At 36.2% G+C, this 13,506-nt stretch overlaps 1 protein-coding gene and 1 long non-coding RNA gene across 3 annotated transcripts in view; one reads left to right on the top strand and one right to left on the bottom strand.

Annotated features, from left to right (window-relative positions):
- LOC309494440 (neural cell adhesion molecule 2) overlaps positions 1-13,506 on the top strand; it is a 280,054-nt gene that overhangs the window by 171,802 nt on the left and 94,746 nt on the right. The gene's annotated exons all lie outside the window — the stretch shown is intronic.
- On the bottom strand, positions 4,541-5,898 carry LOC309494580. The gene is made up of 4 exons (XR_014204381.1): positions 5,382-5,898; positions 4,946-4,997; positions 4,693-4,757; positions 4,541-4,600 (listed from the first exon to the last, which is right to left on the bottom strand). It is a non-coding gene; the product is annotated as an uncharacterized lncRNA (long non-coding RNA).

Genomic DNA, 13,506 nt, shown 5'->3' with positions numbered 1-13,506 from the left:
CAATCACCTAATCAGTGTTTAAACCATAGAAAGGCTACAACAAAACAACCTTATGTAACATTTACACTTTTCTATGTGAATATATTGATAAATGTAATTTATATCAAAGCTGAATTTTCAGCATCATTACTCCAGTCTTCAGTGTCACATGATCCTGCAGAAATCATTCTAATATGATGAAGAAACATTTATGATTATTATCTATGTTGAAAACAGTTCATGTTTTTTCTGGAAATTGTGATACATTTTATTTTTCAGGATTCTTTGAAATATTTCTTAATCAAATTACAGTGCAACTTCCTTTTAAAAAAACATCACTGACTATGTATAATAGTCTATTATTGATGTCGTATTAAACAAAATCTGTGAACTAATTTCATCTTAAAAGCAAGCTTTTATGAGTCAACATTTAAATGATTATATCTCTGCAAAGTTTCTGAGCAATAAAACCAGTGCATGAATTACATTTTTTGTCAAAGCAAAACCTGTAAATCTCATTAAGAAATCTAATGGCATTGGACATTATTGCAAAATAAACCTTCACAGGGTGACAAGGACATGAATCTGAGGGGTCTTTCATCGCCCTGAATGAGTTTATGCCAGTAATTCTTAAAGTGTGGTCATCGCCCCCTAGTGGTCCGCGAAAAGATGACCTAAACTAGGCAAGTGTTTATAAAATCGTCACTTATTTAAGGGACTGTTCATTTTTTATTTAAGGGGCTACCGGTGGAGTTTTGAGATCTGTAGTAAAAAAATACATGACCCTCCCTTCGCCAGCAATACATTTTTCTATAACCCTCCAAAATGATTGTGAAAAAAGGCATGACCCTCCCCGATAATTTATTGATTACTTCTGGTTTGCGCTTGGCAAAGATGTTCAGATAGCCATTGTTTTTTTACAACCATAAACTCCTGCTTTCTCATCTTACTAGGGCTGTAACGATAGATAGACCAAACCTACGATTCGGTTCGTATCACGATTTTAGATAAAAAAAATTATAATAATCATGTTTTCGGTGCTGATGCGGTGTGACGCGTTCAACATGTGGGCGGCGCTGCCAATACAGCATCTAAAAGCTGTCACAAAGAACCGACAAAAGTAATGATATGAATATGTCAAATAGGCCTATAGCGAGGAGACATTTTAATTGTTTATTAATAAACAAGTGTTTTCTGTGTCGACTGCAAAGATGAAGAACGATGCTGACTCGCGATCTTCGCAGTAGTGAACGCGCCAGAGATTTCATACGGATTACATAAGCAGAGAGCAGTCTGTTTTCTTTCGTTTTGAATTGTTCTGTTTAAAAGTAGACATTTCAAGCTTTATATATATTTCTCAGGTCTGTGAGGCAAGTAGCCTAGCCTACCTTACGCTGAGTTTCGGTTCATTTATGAGACGAGAGTCCAGTTCACTCGCTGGCGCCTCCGTGTCATGATTATCTATTTTCTACTATATTTACTTCTTATTTATTAAATCCAGGAAATTGGTTGATGAAACATTGATTAAAATTAAGATACAATTATTAAAAATGAAATTCACTTTAAAGAAAGGCTTTGTGCTTTCTGTTTGGTCTCTGTGGAAGTTTTAAAGTCGCTTTCAGAGCGGTCATGTCCGTAACGGAGAACTGACACGTCCGTAACATTGTTTTTTTCCTCATAAATGCGAACATGAAAAATAAAATAAAAAGAAGATTTTGTGTTCTGTGGAGGCCAACCCTTCTTCATCCGGTGGGTATATTACTTTTGGTTTACACAGTGTAATTCATAGAATTACAAAAAAAAAATTTTGCCACCTAAAAGTTAAAGATTTTTTGTGTCACGTCACATGTGTATTTCCCTCATATTAAATATAAAACCCATGTGTAGACTGATATTTGTCTTGACTCCTTTATTAAGGGAGTAGCCTATGGATATATATAAACAGACGTCTCAATATATTGGTATTAAATGCATTTTCTGAGAATTTATATTTTCAAGTTTTGACTGCAAATTACACGTCCATAACGCTGGAATTGCCCAATTTTAACAAATTTATCCTCAACTAGTTTTTTGGTCTAGGTACGTATTTTTTTCAGCATTTTATTGTTACCATAGTTACAACCATAGACTTCCTATACCCACCACCTCAGTTTTAAACTAATGGCTCTTTGGAATGACATTAAGTGGGACCTAGGCTGTTACAGTATGTTGTTCATATTAAGCTGCAGCTCATTTCACATTTACTTTTTCAAATGAAATAAAATTCATATAATAATTTCTGATCATATCATTGCATTTGTGTTTGAATAATTCGTTTTTGACTTGAAACACTTGCATATTAAACTTAAATTTAGCTTATCCTTCCGATTCTGTTGTTTTTTGGGGCTTAGAGTGGGATTCTGTTAGGTGGTCCTCAGAAAAAAATTGGAAGATAAAGTGGTCCTTGGGCTGAAAAAGTTTGAGAAACACTGATTTATGCTGTTAATGACCGACTGACTGAACATTATCCTTCTTATTGCCCTTTTACAAAGTCTTGATGTTGTTTTCAGGCTCTACTAAAGAGTCTGATACGGTTTTCTACTCCAGTTTTAAGGTTGCTTTTTCTATTTGCTGCTTTTATTTGTGTTTTATGTGTTTTAGGTAATTTTTTATCTGGTTGTTCTGTAAAGCACTTTGGTCAGCCTAGTGGCTGTTGTAAATGTGCTATATAAATTAAGTGAACTTCAACTTGTTCTCTGCTAGAACCGGTTTTCCTGCTTGAATGTTGATTATTTTCCTCATATTCTCCATTGTTGCGGCTCCTCTCTTCACAGTCTGTCAGTAACGCTCTGTTTACTTCCTGTCTCTATGAAGCCCCTCCTTCTGAAAAGCACACTGTGCTCTGATTGGTCGGCTGGATTAGTGTGTCGTGATTGGTCGAGCGCTTCGAGTGTGTTTGGGAAATGTCCCGCCCATTTCCATAACCACACTGTTAGACTTTTCAAGGGTTTTTTACAGTAACTTACTGGCAACACTGTTGCCAGTAAGTTACTGTAATTAAGAGTTACAGTACCAAACCGTATTTCAGTTTTGTGTAATACAGTGCATTACTGTAAAAACTAAGCTAATCAGTACACTACTGTAATTATTTTTATTTGTACTAAATATAAATTAGATTTGATAATTTTGATATATGATTAATTTTATTTTTATCCTACATAAGTACTACTTTCATACAAACCAATTAGACAAAGTTATCACAAAATACCATTTTTTTATTTAAAACATTTCATATATATCACAAAATAAACATGCCAATGCTGGAAATGATGTGTGAAATTTTTACACATTAATGGGTAAGTTTAGAGACAACATTTTTTGTGTTAATTTTAACTCATTCATTGTGTTAATGATTTTAACAAAGTAAATATGTCAGAGAGGTTAGCACAAAGATGTGTAAATTTGTTAAATTAACACATTATGTGCTGTCCTTCACTGCAAACATTTTTGAAAACATACATAAAATCATAAACAAAACATTAGCATTTGACTAAATGAATGTAGAGTCATTGGTTGTTTAGCTTATACAAGTATTATAATGAAATATCAACCATTACATTCATAAAACTGCAGAATATAAATACATTTTTAAGCATTCAAAAAGGAAATGTCCAACACAGGACAAAACACAGTTCTTTTCACAATACAAGACACATAACCCCACCTTAAAAATAATTTCACTTATTTCCAAAAATGTGTTGGATTCATGTACACTGGTGGCCAAAAGAAGTATTTAAGTGTCTTAATGTTTTTGAAAGAAGTCTCTTTGATGCTCAAGAAACATTTATTATTATTATCAATGTCTGACTGTCTACTCCATCTTTTCTACAGCATAGGAGTAAAAGTCATCATCAAAATAATCTTTAAAAAGCCAACACAATGTTTTTGTCCACCTTTGTGAATAAATGAACTTCTCCAAAGATTGGTTCCTGTTCAGAACTTGATTGACAACATCAGAGTGTTCCCTGGTCTGCATGCGTGCCCACAAACACTAATGTACTCAGTCCTTCAGAGGAGATCCCGGTTCCACAAATGTACTCAGTCCTTCAGAGGAGATCCCGGTTCCACAAATGTACTCAGTCCTTCAGAGGAGATCCCGGTTCCAAAACTATATGAGAGAGAGAGAGAGAGAGAGAGAGAGAGAGAGAGAGAGAGAGAGAGAGAGAGAGAGAGAGAGAGAATATTAGTGTCACATTATTTTTAACCTCCTTTTTTGTAAATTTTTATTATTATTTTCACAAAAACTTAAGAATATATATTTGTAAACAGCTTTTGTCAATAAATAGCATACAAAAGAACTAAATTAAATTATGCCAGATTAAATTTTAATACTTACAAATCCTAAATTCTGTCCAAAAATGCTGAGATGCATAGAAAGAAGTTGAACGACTGAAATAGATGATTTTAGACCATTTCAGCTTGTCTGCAGTGAAGGAGTTCCTGTTTGAGACAAATACACAGTAAGATACATGCAAGAAATCACTGTGTGATGATCGTTCTCCTTCCTACAGTAGTTAACCCACCTGTGCGCTGATATTAGGACCTTCCTAGTCAGGTGGAACTGCAATGGTAGAGTCGCTGGCTAATAAAATATAAAAATAATGCAAAAATATAAACTTAAGTTGTTTAGAATGCTAGATTTGGTCTTAGTGAGAGTTTTACTGCAGTGCTTACCTGGATACATTTAATCTGGTGAGACTGAACAAAGACAATGGTCCATCTTCTGATTGGTTCATTTGCTGTGTAATAAAGTTAGACATAATGCAAAGGTCACTTATTTGATATAAAGTTAGCCAATTTTATAGAGATTTTATAAGATATTGTTAGCTACCTAGTCTGCACCAGTGGCTCAAAAGCAATTTTCACATAGTGTATGCTAATCATTTCAGCAAACTTCTCAAAATATATCACAAATGGGCTGGCCTACCTCTGGAATCTTGCTAAGTCACTGGCGCGAATTGGCGCTTTGTTGCAGTTGCCTTTAAACACAAAAATGGAAGTAAATATTAAATTCCATAAAAAAAAAAAAAACTATAATATGGTATAGTTTGCAAACTAATGCTAAAACTATAAAGGTTCTCATCAGTAGGCCAACATTAAGATATAAACAGAATTTCACATTAGTTTATTCACATTTATTGTTAATGTAAACGCGTTGCTCGTTGGCATATTTTAACTCGACAATTCAATAATCTAACAAAGTGTGTAAAATGAAACGTTAGCTCAGTTTACCATGGTAAAGTTCGTTACCGCCATGTTGACGACGAGTAACGTTAGGCTAACGTTAACGTTATAACATACGTTAAACTGGGCACAATCCTGTCAACATACACAGAATGTTTTTTTGTTTTGTTTTTTTTTACCTTGCTTGCTGATCTCTCTCTCGGTGAAGTGAATTCCGTCTCTTCCCCGGGCCAGACACGAACGTCGCGATCCAACAAAAGACAGACCCCATTACCTACACTGGATGTCTGTCTGACGCGACACGACAAATCCCAGACAGTGTAGTGATGCGCCGCGGCCGTTATATTTCAGACGTAGTCCGATACGAGTCCAAGCGCTCGCACTAGTTCTTACAAGGGATAAACAGGTTTGCATTTAAAGGTCCGGTCGCTTCAATGTGTCCAATATAGACAGCCTCTGGCTATTATAGCGTTGTAGACACGCGGTGTAAGGCAAAAATTAGGAAATAAAAAGCACGGTGGAATGGTGCCAGCCAGAGAGGCAGTTACGTCAAATACAGTAGTATACAGCAAATTTTAAAAATACAGTAAGTCTCTGTATGTGGTGTTAGACGTCACAGAAAATTCCCATGATGCAATTGGAATCACAGTTATTTACTGTAAAGAGAAATAGCAGTATAATACTGGGGGATTTAAAGTAAATAACTGTAGAAATTACAGAAAAGTCTAACAGTGCACTAGTTTAACACACTACTAACTAACTCAACCAGGCCCCGCCCCTTTATTCTGCGCATTAATTATTTAAATGAGGAATATTGTGACGTGTTCGTTCCCGGAAGAACGCCTCCAAGACTACAATGGAGGCGTTTCAGGAGTTCAGAAACACTGACACTCATATAGAGAAGAACTGGAGCTTTTTCATGATCAAACAGCAACATTACACACTAAACACAGATGAAAGCACAGAAGTTCCTCTTCAAACTTCAAATGAACCTTCCACCAAATATTCCTCTGAACTCATTCTCCTGAATGAATGACGAGCCTGACACGCATGAACTTCACCAGAGTCAATTCCCCGTAAAAATAAATAATGAGCGTGTGATGTCAGCAGTGGCGTTAACGATGAACACCTGTGGAGGAAACACTTTCTGTTGCTCGATAACGAGAGAACTTCTGGGTTTGGACTGAAATGCAGTCGGTGTTGCTGTGATCGATGCTGTTGTCCTGGATCCGGTGTTATTCCTCCGTTTGTCGCACCGGTTTCACCTTTAACGAGCGAGGCGGCATGATTTCCTCAGCTCCAACACTGCAACACTAATGCAAAGTTCTCACTTTCATCTTTGACCTTACACTGCAGTGTTTTTCAATGTGAAGGTCAAGCGGTGTTTAAACTAGAGATGCACGATAGCTCAGCCAGCATATCGGTATCGGTCGATATATGTTCATTTTAATGTTATCGTTTTCGGCCTGATAATAAAATTTGGCTGATATATTAAAGCTGATAAATAATGTATTATTTCCTTCAGCTGAGACACTTCACATGATGGGTTTAAATGGCTTGAAATATGATTATAATCACTTTTTTTTTTTTTAAGTCTGTCATATATTATAGACTATATAAAATTATAACACGACATAATATATAATTGTGTGTTTGTGACGTGGCTTTTAATGGTGAGATTTTTGTTTTTGTAATCAGGCTCTCAAAAATTATATAAAAATTTGGATTTAGATTTATCAGCCAACATAGTGTCAAACCAAATATTAATCAGACACCAGATATAATTTTGATATTTTTTTACAAGTGTGTGCAGGACACTATAGTTCATTTCTGTAAGTGAGGAGAGCAAAATAAAGTAAACTGTGACATATTACACCCAATAATTCTTCATACAGAGACTACCAGTAAAAATTAAAACAATTTGGGAGCAGAAATGATTGGGACACTTTGAGCTGATCATGTTTTGCTGAAGTGCTTTTCCTTTAATTGCTAATGCTCTTTTTACACACAGACTGAACAAAATGAAGCATTGCTTGGTGATTGGTTGAGCTAAACTGGTATTATCTAATTGTGTAGTTAAATTTAACAGCTGACAGATATTCAACATAATTCATGTGTGAGACAGTCTAACAGAAGGACGGACAAAACCAGTCAAATATCAGCTGAGTTCATAACTCTGAGTTCTTTATTAGCATTTTCTAAACTATAGTGAATAAACTGTGATAATGTGAGAAATGTTGAAGGAGTCTGAATACATGTTGGTTTGACTGTATCGGTTATCTGCTTTCAAATATAAAGAATTATCGGTATCGGCCAAAATTTGCATATCGGCGTATCCCTAGTTCAAACCCTGGCCCGAGTCATGTGACTCACACACCTCATCATCATCATCTTCATATGACTCATCACGAGTGAGGTGTTTTACTCCTGTGAGAGTGTGTATTTGAGTCTGTGGCGGGTCGTGTGCTTCAGCTGTGATTGACATGTTTTTGTACATCATCTCTATCTCTGCCACTGTATGTCTTTGTTCTGCACCCTGAATCTGTTTAAGGATTTAGACGACCCTTAATTCTTGATTTTAATTCCCAGAGGCAGCGTGAGCACTTTCTTCTTTCATCGCCATGTTCAAAGTGTCCAATGATGTCTTTAGCTTTCAAGACACGACCCCATCATTGTGCAGAACGGTTTAATGAAAAATGTTCATCCTCCTGTTGTTTCAACTCTCATTCTCCAAAATGAGATGAAACGCTGTGATTCACACTGTCAAGCTCCAAAAGTGACAGAAAGAGTCCATATGACTTTATTTCAAGTCTTCTGAAGTCATATGAAAGTTTTGAGGAACACATTTTTTTTAACTCACAGTTTTTATTTATTTTATTTATTTATCTCCACAGCTCCCAAATGCCATTTTTGAATGCTAATAGTCAGACTTGCCAATTTGTGTTTGAGTTACAACAAAGAAATACCATCGAGTTAAAGTGTGGCTTTTAAAATATTTAAATGTCTTGAAGATTTGAGAAGTTCATTTATGTTGCATTTTAGAATAGATAGATAGATAGATAGATAGATAGATAGATAGATAGATAGATAGATAGATAGATAGATAGATAGATAGATAGATAGATAGATGGATAGATGGATAGATGGATGGATGGATGAAAGATGGATGTATGGATGGATGGATGGATAGAAAGATCAATGAAAGATGGATGAAGGATGGATGGATGGATGGATGGATGGATGGATAGAAAGATGGATGGATGGATGGATGGATGGATGGATAGATGGATGGATGGATAGATAGATAGATGAAGGATGGATGGATGGATGGATGGATGGATGGATGGATGGATGGATGGATGGATGGATGGATGGATGAAAGATGGATGGATGGATGGATAGATAGATAGATAGATAGATAGATAGATAGATAGATAGATAGATAGATAGATAGATAGATAGATAGATAGATAGATAGATAGGTTGATTGGTTGATTGACAGATAAATAGAACGAAAGATATATTTATCTATAGAGTATAAAGAACTTCAAGGCTCAGTGAGAAAATCTGAATTTCATTCTCGATCAAAGAGACACTTTTATTATTCAGATTCAATACTCAAGACTGCACTAGAAGTGTATCAGCAATAAAGTCACATCACTCACCTTAGAAAACAGAAAAAATACATTCATCAGTTCCTGCTCTTCTCTGTGTGCTTTTAATAAAGCATTTTATTATGTGCAGGGATGCAGGAACCTCTTTAATAGACGCTTCGCTTCTCATGCGGCGTTTTCGATTCGTACGTTCATTCATTGAGCTTCACATCTCTCAGTGGGATTTTCCGCACGCTAGGAACGTCTCGCTGGTTGTGACTAATTCTGGCGCCAGAACCCATTTGCTGTAATACGGCGCGGATCCTGGAAAGCGTATGAGCATATGCAGCGTGGTTTAATGAAGTGCAGAAACCGAGCCGGTAACAAACCTCCCGCAGTAAATTAGCCAGCAGAAGGTCCATAAAAGTGTCTCATATACAGAAGCTCGGCTCATTCACACTAATGACACACACTGTCCAATCGCACTCTCCTTGGGTTTGATGCAGCATCTCGCTTGATTGGCACAACCTTGCGTTATTATTCTCTGGCCAAAAGTTAATATACAACAAAGGTTTTGCCCTAGAAACTACTTAAAACAGCCTAGAAACCACGCAGAACAGGCAAAAACACAGCTGTATCTGACAATGGAAACGATGCTAGTTGGAATAATGACTTTGGGACTGATGTATTTATGAGCTATCAACAATCAAAATACTTGTGAATTTATGAGAGTCTCATATCACGATTTACTGGAGCTGTTTTCATTAGCTTTATATGACATGCTAGTCAATGCAAAACTGCTGCTAAATGCATAAGCATGTGGTCATTTCTGTGTGCACTGCGTAAATACTGTCACATGCTGTTGATATAGTGTAGTTCAACCAGTTCAGAACCAGAACCAAGAACCAGTTCAAAAGAACGATTCGTTCGTGATCACTAGATCATGGAACTCGGGTTTTGGGCTGCAAAAATACATCATACCTGCAGCACTTTCTTCAATGCAGTTCATAACACAGTTATCATTTCATGGATTTAGTTGAATTAATTTATTTTTTATTTAATACATTTTAAATATGGAGTTATTCAATTTTAATTACATTTAAACAGCTCGCAAACAGACTATATGACTAGGAAAAAAATTTCAAATAATGTTAAGAACCCTAGAGTTCTATATAAAATATTTTTAGCATAATATTGAGTCAAGAATAGTCAAGTTCTTTTTAGGAAGTTCGTTAAAATTGAGTCAAGAACCCTAGAGTTCTATATAGATCCTCATTGAACCTTTTGGGAATAAAGGGTTCTTTAAAATTGAGTCAAGAAACCTAGAGTTTTACAAAGAATATTTTTGGCATACGAGTTCTTTAAAACTGAGTCAAGAACCCTAGAGTTCTATATAGAATCACATTACACCTTTTTAGAGAGTTCTCTAAAATTGAGTCAAGAACCCAAGAGTTCTATATAGGTCCTCATTGAACCTTTTGGGAATAAAGGGTTCTTTAAAACTGAGTCAAGAAACCTAGAGTTCTACAAATAATATTTTTGGCATACGGGTTCTTTAAAATTGAGTCAAGAACCTTAGAGTTCTATTTAGAACCACTTTGAATCTTTTTAGGGAGTTCTTTAAAATTGAATCAAGAACCCTAGAGTTCTATTTAGAAACTTTTTGAATCTTTTTAGGGAGTTCTTTAAAATTGAATCAAGAACCCTAGAGTTCTATATAGATCCTCATTGAACCTTTTGGGAATAAAGGGTTCTTTACAAGGAAGTTATAGAACCTTTCTAAGAATCACTTCTTCCTCGGTTTTCTCTCTGTCAGATCAGGTTCTGTCATGATAGAGAAAATGTTTGAAGAGAATCTTAAACTGTTGACATGTTTATAACAGCTGCCTGAATAACTACTCACCTGGTTTAATCGTTTACTGAGGTCCCGATTAAACCCATTAAGAAGCTGTGGATTAGAAACATTGGACTGTCATGAGAGGAACCGAGAGTTCAGCTTCTCATGAGGCTTTTCCTCTAAATCCTGCAGTATTCCCAGAGCCGTTCGCTGTTCTCATCCTGATGTAAATCACCGGGATCCTTTTGAAATGCTGTTCGGGTTCTACATAGAATCTTTTTAGCATAAAATTGAGTCAAGAACCCTAAGGTTCTATATAGAATCTCATTAAACCTTTTGGGCATAAAGGGTTCTTTAAAATTGAGTCAAGAACCCTAGAGTTCTATTTAGAACCACGTTGAATATTTTTAGGGAGTTCTTTAAAATTGAGTCAAGAACCCTAGAGTTCCATATGGAACCTCATTAAACCTTTTGGGCATAAAGGGTTCTTTAAAATTGAGTCAAGAAATCTAGAGTTCTACAAAGAATATTTTTGGCATACGGGTTCTTTAAAATTGAGTCAAGGACCCTAGAGTTCTATTTAGAACCACTTTGAATATTTTTAGGGAGTTCTTTAAAATTGAATCAAGAACCCTAGAGTTCTATATAGAATATTAGTTAAACTGTTGACATGTTTATAACAGCTGCCTGAATAACTACTCACCTGGGTTAATCGTTTACTGAGGTCCTGATTAAACCCATTAAGAAGCTGTAGATTAGAAACATTGGACTGTCATGAGAGGAACCGAGAGTTCAGCTTCTCATGAGGCTTTTCCTCTAAATCCTGCAGTATTCCCAGAGCCGTTCGCTGTTCTCATCCTGATGCAAATCACCGGGATCCTTTTGAAATGCTGTTCGGGTTCTACATAGAATCTTTTTAGCATAAAATTGAGTCAAGAACCCTAAGGTTCTATATAGAATCTCATTAAACCTTTTGGGCATAAAGGGTTCTTTAAAATTGAGTCAAGAACCCTAGAGTTCTATTTAGAACCACGTTGAATATTTTTAGGGAGTTCTTTAAAATTGAGTCAAGAACCCTAGAGTTCCATATGGAACCTCATTAAACCTTTTGGGCATAAAGGGTTCTTTAAAATTGAGTCAAGAAATCTAGAGTTCTACAAAGAATATTTTTGGCATACGGGTTCTTTAAAATTGAGTCAAGAACCCTAGAGTTCTATTTAGAACCACTTTGAATATTTTTAGGGAGTTCTTTCAAATTGAATCAAGAACCCTAGAGTTCTATATAGAATCTTAGTTAAACTGTTGACATGTTTATAACAGCTGCCTGAATAACTACTCACCTGGGTTAATCGTTTACTGAGGTCCTGATTAAACCCATTAAGAAGCTGTAGATTAGAAACACTGGACTGTCATGAGAGGAACCGAGAGTTTCTCACACGAGTTCAGCTTCTCATGAGGCTTTTCCTCTAAATCCTGCAGTATTCCCGGAGTCGTTCGCTGTTCTCATCCTGATGCAAATCACCAGGATCCTTTTGAAATGCCGTTCAGGTTTCCAGCTCCTTCCGCATTGATATTCCACATGGGTTCTGGTCTGTCATAGGAAGGTGCATTATTATTATTTACGTCTCTTGTTAAACGTCGGCATTCTGTTGGGCCGCTGGCCGCTTGCCGACACTTTCAATAAGAGCCCTTTGTGAAGAGTCCTTTGAGAGCGTCCAAAGCAAACTGAAGCGAGCAGCACACGGTGCCAAGTGAAGCATCAGCGTTTCTCAGTTGGCTGATGCTGTTTTCTACTCTGTGGATGTGCATTGCACTCGCCCCCTTTAATGTGGCCTTTCATTTAGTGCTGATTGTCAGCTGGTGCCGCTGGGAACTTCCTGGAACAACAGCTGTAATGCATCTGTGACTGAGGATTATTGTGTCTTCATTATTGATTTTGCAATGGAAATTGTCTTCACTTTCAAAGGGCGTGGGCGGGGCAACCTGTCAATCACATTAGATCCACCAATAGCAAACCACAACCATCTAATCAATTCCCCAAGGACAAAATCAAGCCCCGCCCACATTTGTTCTTGTTCCAGAACAGTTTAACTCGGATATACGACACAATAGAGAAGAAAAGACGAGCGCGACTTTAAGAGATCAAGCAGATGTCACTCATGATCAGTCGCTACTGTTAAAGACATTTACTCTAAAGCTATTTAAAGTCCCCCTGTATTCAATCATTTTATCCCTTAAAACCCATCTTTGATCATTCGTCATGCCTTAAAATATCTTGAATGTAACTCGACACCCTTGCCTCATATAGTATGAATATGCAAATGAGCCCCGCCTCCACTCACTCACTCAGCTCAGAGATCCACTCGTTGACGATCACATTGTGGTCTCACTTTAGATTACATTCCAATTCTTACTATTAACTAATTATTAACTATGAACTAAATTCCTTATGACTGCTTATTAATCGTTAGTAAGGTCGTTGTTAAGTTTAGGGATGTAGAATATGGTCATGCAGAATAAGGCATTAATATGTGCTTTATAAGTACTGATAAAAAGCCAATATCTTAGTAATATGCATGATAATAAGCAACTAGTTAATAGTGAGAATTGGACCCGAAACTAAATTTTATTAAAACCTAAACTATTTGGTAAGACTTTTCAGGTCTCGTTTGTTTGAATATAATGTAGTTAACTCATGTTAAAGTCTCACTTTAGTCAATCGTTTTATCCCTTAAAGCTCATCTTTGATCACCAAAATGACATATTTAAATGTTTTTTTCCTTGAAAAAAAATCTTCATGTCTTAAAGTAACTTGTAACTCGACACCCTCGCCTCATTTAGTATTCGTGGCTCTATGAATATGCAAATAAGCCC

The sequence above is a fragment of the Leuciscus leuciscus genome, assembly GCF_965113295.1.
Source record: "Leuciscus leuciscus genome assembly, chromosome: 3".
NCBI lineage: Eukaryota > Metazoa > Chordata > Actinopteri > Cypriniformes > Leuciscidae > Leuciscus > Leuciscus leuciscus.
The sequence above is the reverse complement of the archived record's forward strand: the minus strand, read 5'-3'. Positions and strand labels throughout refer to the sequence as shown.